The 13,843-nt window shown below is 38.8% G+C and overlaps 1 long non-coding RNA gene across 1 annotated transcript; it reads left to right on the top strand.

Annotated features, from left to right (window-relative positions):
- The first annotated feature begins 550 nt into the window (after positions 1-550).
- LOC147359252 (uncharacterized) lies at positions 551-2,958 on the top strand. Its single transcript, XR_015140639.1, has 3 exons — positions 551-789; positions 1,682-1,773; positions 2,733-2,958. It is a non-coding gene; the product is annotated as an uncharacterized LOC147359252 (long non-coding RNA).
- The last annotated feature ends 10,885 nt before the right edge of the window (positions 2,959-13,843 follow it).

The following is a 13,843-nucleotide window of genomic DNA, read 5'->3' as shown; positions in this document are numbered from 1 at the left end:
TGATTAACAAACAATGCTGTACGTTTCATGTGGACAGCAAAGGGGCTCAGCCATAGGCACACATACATCCGCTCTCCCTCAAACTGCCCTCCCATCCAGGCTGCCACATTAACATTGAGCAGAGCTCATGTGCTATTCAGTAGGTCCTTGTTGATTATCCATTATAAATATAGCTGTGTGTACATGTCCATCCCAAACTCCCTAACTATCCTTTTGCTCCATCTGTTCCCCCAGTAACCATAAGCTCTTGAAGTCTGTGAGTCTCTTTCTGTTTTGTAAGTTCATTTGTATCACTTCTACATATAAGGGATATCATACAATATTTCTCTTCCTCTGTCTGACACACTTCACTTAGTGTGACACTCCCTAGGTTCATCCATGTTGCTACGAATGGCAATCATTATCTCATTCTTTTTTGTGGCTGAATAATATTGCACTGTATATATGTATCACATCTTTCCTCTGTCCATGGACATTTATTGCCCAGAACCCCAGGTAGAATTTCAGTAATCTAGGTTGAATTATCAGAATTCCTTTTTATTTTTACTAGATCGACCAATGCAGACGAGGACCAGAGCCAACTAAACAGAATTCTTTCCCCAAATCCAACACCCAGGAAAAAAATTGATAGCAGCAGGGCGGTGATGAGAAACAGCTGAACCTGTAGTCGGATAACTCCTACAGAGAGGAGAAGAGAGAAATGGAGAACAATGGGTCTGAACCAGCTTACCAGCTTCAGAAAACAAACAAATCAGAGAGAAAGAGCAGTGGCTCAAGATTATCTCACTGGTGAGTGGCTTAGAATCCCTCATGACTTTCCCTAGGTTAAGGAATAGCGAAGTTGTTATCAATCATAATAATTGTGGTAATAGTAACACTTATTTAATGCCTACTCCCTTATATACAACACACAATATTCACAACAATTTACAATTTCCAAGTAATCACTGATAATACTATTATCACCATTTTACAGATAAGGAAAAATGAGGCTTAATGTGGCTACGTATTATCCAATTCAATTCAGCTAATACATTTTGGAGCTGAGAATTGAACTCCCATTTATTCTGATGTGGATGCCCATGGTTTTAACATCTAAGATGTATTTTGTTCCTGATTTCCAAAGAGAAGCCACACTCAGTACACTCCAACTTTAGGTCCTGCGAAAGTCCTTCCCCTTTGTTTGTGATCAAACTGATCAACATGAAACTGCTCCAGCGGCAACATCGTTGGTATAGTTGATATATTCTTTGAAATTTTGAAAAGATAATCTACTTTTGAGAAAAATAAGCTTATATATATATAAACTTATATACTCTAGATTTAAGCCACAAACTACAGGCAGTTGTTTATGTGAGATGATCTTATACTTTTACTTTAAGATATTCCCCCTTCCTTGGCCCCTAGTGCCTGAAATCCTGTCATTAGATGCTCATTCCTTGGGAAGCATTGTCAGACACTCAGATGATGGAAATTTTTATTTTTCTTCTGGAAGCCTGACTTTGAAGACACAGGCTTCATGAGTCATCTAATTCATTATTTGTGATAATAATGGACATTCTCACTAGTGCATGTTCCAACACAGAACTGGGTGCAGAGATCAGATAAAAGGCAGGCAGACAGATCGTCACAAAAGAGCTTTCAAAACCCATTTAATGATCAGTTTCTAAATATTTTACAGCTTCAGGTACCGCCAAATTGGGCAAAAAAGAAGACAGTCGGAAGACATTGTAGTGGAGATCTCTGTCCTTTTTGCTGTGCATGTTCCCATGAGTGAGTTCTTTTTGGCTTCAAATCATATCAATGGATTATATTTTACATAAGCGTTAATCATCTTTCCTTCCTCCCTTTCTCCCTTCCTTTTTTTTTCTTTCTTTGTACTGTTGAGCAATTCCTTTCTGAAGCATTCTCTTCTCTTAGCATTTGTGACATGATTCCCTGCTGATATATTCTTCACTTCTCTGGCCACTCTTCTCACTTTCCTTTGTCAATTCCTTCTTCTCTATCTGGTGTTCAATAGGCCCTAACTTTCAGTCCTCTTTATCCTCACTCTCCGTGGACATCCTAAGTCCTTTCATCTACTCCCATGTCTTTGAATGCATCTCTAAAAGAGCAACCCCCACATTTGTATTTCCAGCCTGCATTTCTCTTTGTAACTTCAGATGGGTATAAATGACAGCCTACTTGAAATATCAACTTGAATATTTCAAATGTTAACATGTTTAAAAACCCACTCTTTGATCTTCAACATTCCTTCCCCCCAAAGGCTCTTCCTCTAATGTTAACCTTCTCCGTAAGTGACATCTCCATTCCCCAAGATACTCATGCCAGAGCTCTGCCCTGAAGCTTCCCTTTCCTATACCCCTACAAACAATCACTAATTACTTTTGTTTCTACACACAAAATATATTTATAATTCATCTGCTTAAACCCATCTCTACTCCCTGTCTTCTAGTTCCTACACATCTTCTCTTCGCTAGATTACAGATTCCTATTAAATTTAGGAATGAATGCATGACGGGCTCCCTATGGCCAATTCTCTAATACAGCCCCCCTTCCATTGGATTTAGAGTGATATCAAAGGTATGTAGAGAGAGATGAAAAGTCTATAAGGACCACACTCTCTGCCAGTGATCTTCTCAGTGGAGTTTGTTTTTTTTACTTCTAAGTATGAGACAAAGGGACACAATAGTTTTTTTTTTTTTTTTTTCCTTCCTTTGGGCATTGTAAAGTCTGGATGTGACACATGGACCTGTGGGTAGCCATCAAGCAAATGTGAAGGAAAGGGACTTAAGAGCCAAGCTGAAACATTGAATCCAGCAGAATCAAGAGATGGAAAGAATGTGGATCTGCAACAACAACATTGAGCCACAATGAAGTTTATACCCTAATACTCTGGTGAAGCTGGTTCTGCCTCTAGAATTGTTCATGGGAGATGATAAATGTACTTATATTTAAGCCAGTTTGAGTGAGAGGTTTTGCTACCATAGCTGAAAGCATCCTAACTGATAGGAGATAAACCAAGAAATCAGTTTAAACATATTGCCATTATTATCTAAATGAGAGGCCACAGAAGAGAGAAAAGATGGATTATATGTTTAAGAGATTTCATCAGTAAGACTGAGATTCAAAAGAAAGAACTAATATGGGGGGGCATGAACACAAGTAAAGTAAGAGGGAAGATAAACACAACAAAATTACAAACAAAAGTGCAAACAAAAGACAATGGGAACTCAAAGGAGAGAGTTTGTTTCTCAGAAGTAGGTATTAGGAAATGCTTTATAAAATAAAGATATATGAGATAGAACTTAACAAAAAATAGAATTTTGCCAGGCACCAGAGTGAAGAGACAGCTGTAAGCATAAAAAAAAGTTATAAAGGGAACATTCCAGGTAGAAAGATTAGAGAAGAAATGTAATATATTTATAGGGAAAAAAAAAGATTGAAAAGGACCCTGAAGTTTGAATTTAGAAGTTCAGTGCAGTGCCCATTGTGTGACAGAGCCCCAAAGTCTGAGTTTAACATGGTGAATGATTACATCTGCTGAAGGTATATTATATTTGCTGCTAAGAAAATTGTTTCTGATACCTTTCCAAGAAAAATTCTCTTATAAAGGTGCTACTTCTGGGTTGTATTCTGAATCGGATAGTCTGCTAAAGTGAAAGTTGCTCAGTCATGTCCGACTCTTTGCAACCCATAGACTTATAGTCCATGGAATTCTCCAGGCCAGAATACTGGAGTGGGTAGCCTTTCTCTTCTCCAGGGGATCTTCCCAACCCAGGGATAGAACCCAGGTCTCTTGCATTGCAGGCAGATTCTTTACCAGCTGAGCCACGAGGGAAGCCTGATGGTCTGCTAAAGCAGAATTAATTAAGAATAAACTAGTTTATTGTTGGTAATTTTTATTAGATGCTCATTAATTCCTTGGTAGATGAAATAGTTTTTTAATAACTTTAATGGTCTCCAAGATCAAGATGACAATAAATGCTATTAATTTTCCATTACTACTGATGTTAGGGGCTTCCCAGGTGGCACTAGTGGTAAAGAACCCACCTGCCAATGCAGGAGGTGTATGAGACGCAGCTTCAATCCCTGGATCGGGAAGATCCTCTGGAGGAGGAAATGCCAACCCACTCCAATATTCTTGCCTGGAGAATCCCATGGACAGAGGGAACCTGGTGGGCTACAGTCCACAGGGTTGCAAAGAGTAGGACACAACTGAGCAACTTAGCACAACTGGTGTTAATTTTGTGAAAACTTGTGGTACAGGAAATTAAGATCTTATTTTTTGATGGAATTGGTCATTAAAAGATATGTGATGCCTTTTTGAAACTTTAATTACAATTAAATAATAAAGGTAGCATATTAAAGAGATCATTGAAATGTTGCACTTACTAGGTTATTAGCAATGAATTTGAAGCACATTGAACTTTATGAGATTATCAGTACTTGGTCATTTGACCTACAAATTGTATGTTTCAAACAGTTTAACCTGATATCCTATTGATGAGTTCTTATTTATTAAAAAAGATATTATAGTTTTAAAATACATTAGTAAATTTATTCTAATTTGTAGTAAATAATTTTCATTTTAACGGACTTATAAATGCTATTGATTAAGGACATGAACTTTGAAATTAGAGTATGGGTTAAACCCTGGCTCCAGCCCCCACATATGGTAGTTTTGAACAAGATACTTTTCTGTTCTTAGTCGTCTATTCTTTAAATTTGTATAAAAACTGTACTTACTTCATAGAAATTTTATAAGGAATAATAATTACATCTAGAGTATACAGAGTAATGCTGAGGTAAAGCCTCAACAACTACTAAATAGTAGTCGTAATAGTAGCAGTAGTAGCATTGCTGTTGTTTGGTTGCTACAGCACATCCAACTCTTTGAGACCCCATGGACTGTAGCCTGCCAGGCCCCTCTGTCCATGGGATTATCCCAGAAAAAATACTGGAGTGAGTTGCCATTTCCTTCTCCAGGGAATCTTCCAGACTCAGGGATCAAACCCGAATCTCCTGCACTGGCAGACGGATTCTTTACCATTTAGCCAACTAGGAAGCCCAGTAGTAATATTACTCTTTTTTTAATATTCAAAACTTTAAAGAATCAAGAGTTATTGGTTCCTATCAACTGAGCCTTCAGTATTCTTCTCAAGATAATAGGATAAAAACAACATCAGTAATTTGCATTTACTCAATTACATATTACTAAATTGGAAATTTCCCATCTCTTTCCTCAAAAGAGAGCTTTAAGTAGCCTCATTCCACTCACGGGTGATGGAATGACAGAGCTCTTACAGTCTGTCCTTCTTAAGCAGTTTCAGTTTTCATCCTTTTTCAATACTAGACAATGCTTGCATATCAGGTTAACTTCATTTTATCTTCATTTGTTTCTCCCTATGATACATTGCAAAAGAAAATTATATTTCCCTTTTGCTTTTTGGACTCCTTTCTCTTTCAGTTCACCTTTTCAAAGCTGACTTTTTCTGATGAGCCTTACCAAGCATTCACTTGCAACTCACATATAAAGGTGTATACAAAATTCCAATGTGTTCCTTGATAATGAATAAAAATATGAAGCCAAGAGAAATGAGTGAGCCCACAGGTACTCATTGAAAGCTGCCATGTTCTTCATACCATGTGGATGCTGAGGAATCAGATGACAGTCAAGGATCAGATGGCTGTGAAATAAACAGTTATATGAACTTAAAAAACTCCTCTCAGTTCATCCATATTGCTACAAATGGCATTATTTTGTTCTTTTTAATGGCTGACAATTGTATATATGTATCACCTCTTTATCCATTTCTCTGTAGATGGACATTTAGTTGCTTTCAAGTCTTGGCTATTGTAAATAGTGCTGCAATAAACATTGGGGTGCATGTGTCCTTTTGAACTATGCTTTTCTCCAGCTATATGCCCAGGGGTCGGTGAATCATATCGTAGCTCTATTTTTAGTTTTTTAAGGAACCGCCATACTGTTCTCCATAGCGGCTGTACTGGGTAAAGTAAAACAGACAGAGAAAGACAAATTTTATATGATATCACTTATATGTGGAATCTTAAAAAAAAAGTTACAAATTAACTCATATACAAAACAGAAATAGAGTTACAGACGTAGAAAATAAATGTTTACCAGGGTTATGGGGGGAGGGGTAAACTGGGAGATTGAGATTGACATATGCAAACTGCTGCCGCTGCTGCTGCTGCTGCTAAGTCGCTTCAGTCGTGTCCGACTCCGTGTGACCCCATAGATGGCAGCCCACCAGGCTCCCCGGTCCCTGGGATTCTCCAGGCAAGAATACTGGAGTGGGTTGCCATTTCCTTCTCCAATGCATGAAAGTGAAAAGTGAAAGTGAAGTCGCTCAGTCGTGTCCGACCCTCAGCGACCCCATGGACTGCAGCCTACCAGGCTCCTCCCTCCATGGGATTTTCCAGGCAAGAGTACTGGAGTGGGGTGCATCGCCTTCCACACTGTGTAAAATAGGTAGCTAATAAGAAGCTGCTGTATAGCAGAGGGAATTCCACTCAGTACTCTGCAATGGCCTCCATGGGAAAAGAATCTTAAAAAGAGTGGATATATGTGTGTGTATAACTGATCCACTTTGCTGTATACCTGAAATGAACACAGTATAGTAAATCAACTATACCCCAATACAAATTTTTAAAAAAAATTCCTTTCAGCTAAAGCAGTTCAAGTTTTCTCATCCGCTGCTCTGGGGTTAGCCTTGGTGAGGAAATGCTAATCCTGAAGTCCCCATAGCCAAGAAAATTTTCTTTGCCAACAGCACCTGGGAGGTGCTTCTCGCTCTTGCTGATCACTATGTCTAACCCTTAATCTACTCCTAATCTATCCCCTAATCTATAATCAAAGTATTGATTATATTTTTCCTTATTAAACCAAAAGTGTGCCCTCCCTCTGTGTGTGCCCTCCCTCTTTGGGATTACTTCGTACTCATCCTGACGATCCCTGGGTTGGGAAGATCACCTGGAAAAGAGAATGGCAACCCACTTTGGTATTCTGGCCTGGATAGCCCCGTGGACAGAGGAAGCGTTGGACAGCCCATAGAATTGCAGAGTCGGACGTGACTGGAGTGATTTAGCATGCATGCACACACCCTGAAAGAAGCTTTAAATGTCTCTTACCTCTTTACACCCTTAGAGACCCCCATTTGGTTTACTTTGGTTTGCTTCTACTGATCAAAATCACAGTCATACTTGGATTTGTTGTTGTTCAGTCGACAAGTCGTGTCTGACTCTTTGCAACCTCCTAGCCTGCAGCACGCCAGGCTGCCCTGTCCCTCACCATCTCCCAGACTTTGCCCAAGTTCATGTCCATTGAATTCGTGATGCCATGCAACCATCACATCCTCTAGTTTAATTCATAAGACAAACATTTTCAAATTCTTACAATATAAGAAGAGGGTATAGTTCTCATATTTTATATTTAACATTCATTTCTTTTCTTTTCTCTATCATTTAGATTATGTTTTTTGTAAATGTATTTGTCTTTTTTTTTTCTCCATTAGACAAAGGGCTTTCTGGAGGTAAGAGCTTTGCCTGTTTTTCTCCACACAAACTTTATGTAGACCTACTTAGTGCCTGCCTCTTGATAAATCTGTATGCAGGTCAGGAAGCAACAGTTAGAACTGGACATGGAACAATAGACTGGTTCAAAATAGGAAAAGGAGTATGTCAAGGTTGTGTATTGTCACCCTGCTTATTTAACTTATATGCAGAGTACATCATGAGAAATGCTGGGCTGGAAGAAACACAAGCTGGAATCAAGATTGCCGGGAGAAGTGTCAATAACCTCGGATATGCAGATAACACCACCCTTATGGCAGAAAGTGAAGAGGAACTAAAGAGCCTCTTGATGAAAGTGGAAAGTGGAGAGTGGAAAAGTTGGCTTAAAGCTCAACATTCAGAAAACGAAGATCATGGCATCCGGTCCCATCACTTCATGGCAAATAGATGGGGAAACAGTGGAAACAGTGTCAGACTTTATTTTTCTGGGCTCCAAATCACTGCAGATGGTGACTGCAGCCATGAAATTAAAAGACGCTTGCTCCTTGGAAGGAAAGTTATGACCAACCTAGATAGCATATTCAAAAGCAGAGATATTACTTTGCCAACAAAGGTCCGTCTAGTCAAGGCTATGGTTTTTCCAGTGGTCATGTATGGATGTGAGAGTTGGACTGTGAAGAAGGCTGAGCACTGAAGAATTGATGCTTTTGAACTGTGGTGTTGGAGAAGACTCTTGAGAGTCCCTTGGACTGCAAGGAGATCCAACCGGTCCATTCTGAAGGAGATCAGCCCTGGGATTTCTTTGGAGGAAATGATGCTGAAGCTGAAACTCCAGTACTTTGGCCACCTCGTGCGAAGAGCTGACTCATTGGAAAAGACCCTGATGCTGGGAGGGCCTGGGGGCAGGAGGAGAAGGGGATGACAGAGGATGAGATGGCTGGATGGCATCACCGACTCAATGGACGTGAGTCTGAGTGAACTCCGGGAGTTTGTGATGAACAGGGAGGCCTGACGTGCTGCAATTTATGGGGTTGCAAAGAGTCGGACACGACTGAGCAACTGAACTGAACTGAACTTAGTGCCTGCCTTTTAGTATTAGGGCTCAATGACTATTGAATGAACGAAATATGTGTATATGTATGAAAACAGTCACATATACCTACATACATACACATGCATAAAGCATTCTGAAGAGATTGTAACATTTCTTTAATGGCAAAATAGTCTCACATTATGGTTCAGTTGGTAAAGCATCCACCTGCAATTTGGGAGACCTGGGTTCAATCCCTGGGTTGGGAAGATGCCCTGGAGAAGGGATAGGCTACCCACTCCAGTATCCTGGCCTGGAGAATTCCATGGACTGTGTATAGTCCATGGGGTCACAAAGAGTCAGACAAGGCAGAGCAACTTCCACTTTCACTTTCTCACATCACCTTCAAATAAAGTAAGATGTCTAAAAATAATAATATGTGTGGCTGCTGTTTCTGCTCAGTTGGAAAAAAGGACAGCTGATGGAGGTTTTTAGAGTTACTAGGATGGGTGAGGCATGCTGTACTGACTTCAGTGTTTGAATTCATAGCAATGGAGTTATTTTGAAAACTAGGTTAAGTCAAGGTAGCAAACAATGTCTTAGTATTTCTCTCTAGTACCCAATAGGCATACATCTTTTCTTTTACTTTTTTACTTTTCTAAATAAAGTAAAATTTAGAAGTACGTGTTTTATTTAACCAAGTGACACAAATAGCTTGAATGTTTTCCTTGTAGCAGTTTCTCAAGTATAATCACTATTATACTTGAATTGGTATGATACCTTCAGTTACCATGATTAACAAGTACTATAAACAATACATTTTAAATCATAGGATAAATCTGTAGAAGTGAAGTAAAAACCTCTCATAATTTCTTCACTCTCCTTTCGAAAGTCAAACAATTTTCCGCCCAAAAGATAGAACATGTGGTGCCAGCTGTGATCTTACGTCACCTTAGTTATCCTCTTATGCCTTGCGGGGAGCTCATCTATAAAATAACGATCAGATTATTTACTGAACAAGGTTGTCATGCCTCACACGTAGAAAGTGATTAATAAGTCCTAACTTTTGCTCTCTGTTGGCAGTCACCATTTTTTAAAGAAATACCCTTTTTTTAATGTACCATAAACAAAAGAAAAAAAAGGGGGGGGGTTTACCACTTAAACTGTGAGAAAGAGCCATCCTATTGTGTAGTTCAGACTGTAAAGTGAAAGTGAAAGTGTTAGTTTCAGTCGTGTCCCACTTTTTGCGATCCCATAGACTGTAGTCCACCAGGCTTTTCTGTTCATGGGGTTTTCCAGGCAAGACTACTGGAGCTGATTGCCATTTCCTTCTCCAGGGGATCTTCTTTGTTCCAGGGATTGAACCTATGCCTCCTGCATTACAGGCAGATTCTTTATTGTCTGAGCCACCAAGACATACCATAATTCCTGAATGTTAAAATATGAAAATAGCATGTTTCATAATGAAAGATATACATTTATATTTTAAATATATATATATATATATAATTTTATTTAGAAAGGAATCATTCACACATTCATTCATTCATTCACTCAGAAGACATTTCCTTGGCACTAATTGCAAAAGGTCAAAATAAAAGTTAGGTTTAGTTTATTTTAGGTTACACAGTTATTTACAGCATTTTAACAAAAGATGGAAATAAGAGTTAGCATTTAATATGGTACAGTATTAATTACTGGAAAAGGCAATGGCACCCCACTCCAGTCCTCTTGCCTGGCAAACCCCATGGACAGAGGAGCCTGGTGGGCTGCAGTCCATGGGGTCTTGAAGAGTCGGAGACGACTGAGCGACTTCACTTTCACTTTCCACTTTCATGCATTGGAGAAGGAAATGGCAACCCACTCCAGTGTTCTTGCCTGGAGAATCCCAGGGACAGGGGAGCCTGGTGGGCTGCCGTCTATGGGGTCGCACAGAGTCGGACATGACTGAAGCGACTTAGCAGCAGCAGCAGCAGCAGTATTAATTAATCGTTTCTTTAAGAATGCACTTGTTTTCCATTTCTTAGAAAAGATATCTGAGCCAAGCTTCAGTTTAGATGTTTAGACAGAAAGATGATATGGAACTGAGCCCTGTGCTGAAGGCATTCATGGTCCAGAAAGAAGACAGACAAGAAAATAAGTAATTACATCACAATGGAATCAAACTACTGTCAGTAGAGCACAGGGAAGGGAGTCAGTACTGCGCCTGTCTCAATATACAGTGACAGAAAAGTAAGGTGATTTCCTCCGTCTTCACAATAAAAGTGAAAAAAGAGAAGGAAAATAACTAAACAATGTTTTGGACCAACTTGAATTAATAATATTTTAGGCTGATGATGAATTAGTTAAGCACAATTTCTACTATTTAGTTTGTTGGCTAGATTATAGCATCTACTTAAGATATAAAGTTAGCAATTCTGTTTTTAGACACCATTCACATATTTCATGAAGCAATTTTTTTCAAACTCTTCCTAGCACTTTAACATCAATGTCTTTATCATCACTAGAGCTGCTCCTGACCCGTCAAACAGTTTTTCTGGAGCTTGTTATTTTCATTTTGTCTAAATTGTTACAGGTATAGCATTTGTTTAATCTTGGTATCATCATTTAAAATTTTATCTAAAGTCTCAAGTTCCTATGTAAATAAACATTGGAATCACTTAAAAATATTTATCCTTTACAAATACTTTTATGATCTCCACATTATAACCACTTCCTATATTACATTTTAAAGTGATTGTTAGAAGACTTATTTTCAATAATACAATTTTTCAGGTGTGATATCACATGGGAAAAATAATTTTTAAAACTGTGTAAATATATTTGCCAACTTTTATTACCCAGTTTCATCAGGGACATCTTTAAGAAACTAAAGACATTATTTCTGCATAATTTGACTTCCCCCAAATAAATCGTTATTCAAAATAGAAATGCAAAGAATTCTCCAGAATAGAAAATACTTTTTAAAGAATTAAGGTGCTCCTCCTCATTTTTGAAAGATAATGTTTAGGGGGAAACTCACTTTACATTCAGGCATGTATAAAATTCCTGAGACCATCAAGGGAAAGTTTTATCTTTGGAGAATATATGATCAAGTCAGGACCCGAAGGATTGGTCGGATGTTGTTAAGAACAAAATGATGAAAGAGGGGGAGGAATACGTGCATTCCATGCAGAAAGAGAATGCAGACTCAAATATAGTATCTCAGGAAAAAAATAACGTATTCAGCGGGAGCTCAAAGTACAATGTAGATGAGAAACTGGACATAAAAAAAAAGAAGTGTGTTGGGGTTAGATCATATACAGCTAATGGATTTCACTTTTTATCTTAGAGGCGATGGGAACTTGTTTAAAAATCTTGTTTTTAAGTGACTATAGAAAATATTAGATTCTTTCTAGGTACATAAAATAGCTAAATGCCAGTGACCTTACACTAAAAAAAAATATAATGAGATAGGTATAATGAAAGCCAGTTTATGCAAAATGAATTTACTATCACATTGATCATTTTTGTTTCTGTACCCATTTTCCCCTCTATAGTAAACTCATTTCTTTTCATGCTACTTACCTTTAAATCCTTACCTTAAATCCTTTAAATCCTCCTTTAAATATCCCCATGTACTCTGCTTCTTCCTCCTCTTTCAAAAACTTCTCTTGGAGAAAGATAGGAAATCTGTCATGGACATCTCATTTAACTGAACAGCCATCATGAATAAGCTATATTATCACTACTTTACAGACAACAAAACTGTGCCTTACAAAGCTTAGCTAAGATTTAGAGCTAGAATTTCAGAAACAGGTCTATGGGAACACATATCTTTGCTCTTAATATGCCAGTTTAAAACTGTGCTGAGTTTAATGTGCAATACCGAAGAATTTACAATCCAACCGGGGAGGAAAAACTAACAGCTGGGAGAACAAAGAGGGAAGACGTCAAAGGTGTGTGTAATTTAGTAGTACATTCAATTAGAGGCTAAAGAGATCTTTGGGAGACTGAAGAGTCATGAAAAAAGGACCTTGAACATAGAAGTTAGATAGCCAATAATGAGCAGGGATGATGGTGAATTTGAAGTGGGAAGTGCAAGAACAGACACACATGTGTAGAATGTTCAGGATCATAAAGACTGACTAAAACAGGCAGAGGTTCCAGTTATAGGAAATGAGGCTGAATATGGGTAAAGGGTTTATGGGCTTCCCAGGTGGCTCAGTGGTAAAGAATCTGCCTGCCAATGCAGGAAATGCAGGAGACGTGGGTTTGATCTCTGGGTCAGGAAGATCCCCTGGAGGAGGGAATGGTCACCCATTCCAGTATTCTTGCCTAGGAAATATCATGGTCAGAGGAGCCTGGTGGGCTCAGTCCACAGGGTGACAAAGATTTGGAGATCACTAGAAAAGTAATGCTCAAAATTCTCCAAGCCAGGCTTCAGCAGTATGTGAACCGTGAACTTCCAGATGTTCAAACTGGTTTTGGAAAATGCAGAGGAACCAGAGATCAAATTGCCAACATCCTCTGGATCATCAAAAACAAGAGAGTTCCAGAAAAACATCTATTTCTGCTTTATTGACTATGCCACAGCTTTTGACTGAGTGGATCACAATAAACTGTGGAAGATTCTGAAAATGGGAATACCAGAACACCTGACCTGCCTCTTGAGAAATCTGTATGCAGGTCAGGAAGCAACAGTTAGAACTGGACATGGAACAACAGACTGGTTCCAAATAGGGAAAGGAGTATGTCAAGGCTGTATATTGTCATCCTGTTTATTTAACTTATATGCAGAGTACATCATGAGAAACGCTGGGCTGGAAGAAACACAAGCTGGAATCAAGATTGCCAGGAGAAATATCAATAACCTCAGATATGCAGATGACGCCACCCTTATGGCAGAAAGTGTAGAGGAACTCAAAAGCCTCTTGATGAAAGTTAAAGAGGAGAGTGAAAAAGTTGTCTTAAAGCTCAACATTCAGAAAATGAAGATCATGGCATCTGGTCCCATCACTTCACGGGAAATAGATGGGGAAATAGTGTCAGACTTTATTTTTCTGGGCTCCAAAATCACTGCAGATGGTGACTGCAGCCATGAAATTAAAAGACGCTTACTCCTTGGAAGGAAAGTTATGACCAACCTAGATAGCATATTGAAAAACAGAGACATTACCTTGCCAACAAAGGTTCGTCTAGTCAAGGCTATGGTTTTTCCAGTGGTCATGTATGGATGTGAGAGTGGACTGTGAAGAAACCTGAGCACCGAAGAATTGATGCTTTTGAACTGTGGTG

This window comes from Bos grunniens, chromosome 14, assembly GCF_055505025.1.
Source record: "Bos grunniens cultivar Pamir isolate PY7600 chromosome 14, Bosgru_T2T1.0, whole genome shotgun sequence".
Taxonomy (NCBI): Eukaryota; Metazoa; Chordata; class Mammalia; order Artiodactyla; family Bovidae; genus Bos; species Bos grunniens.
The sequence above is the reverse complement of the archived record's forward strand: the minus strand, read 5'-3'. Positions and strand labels throughout refer to the sequence as shown.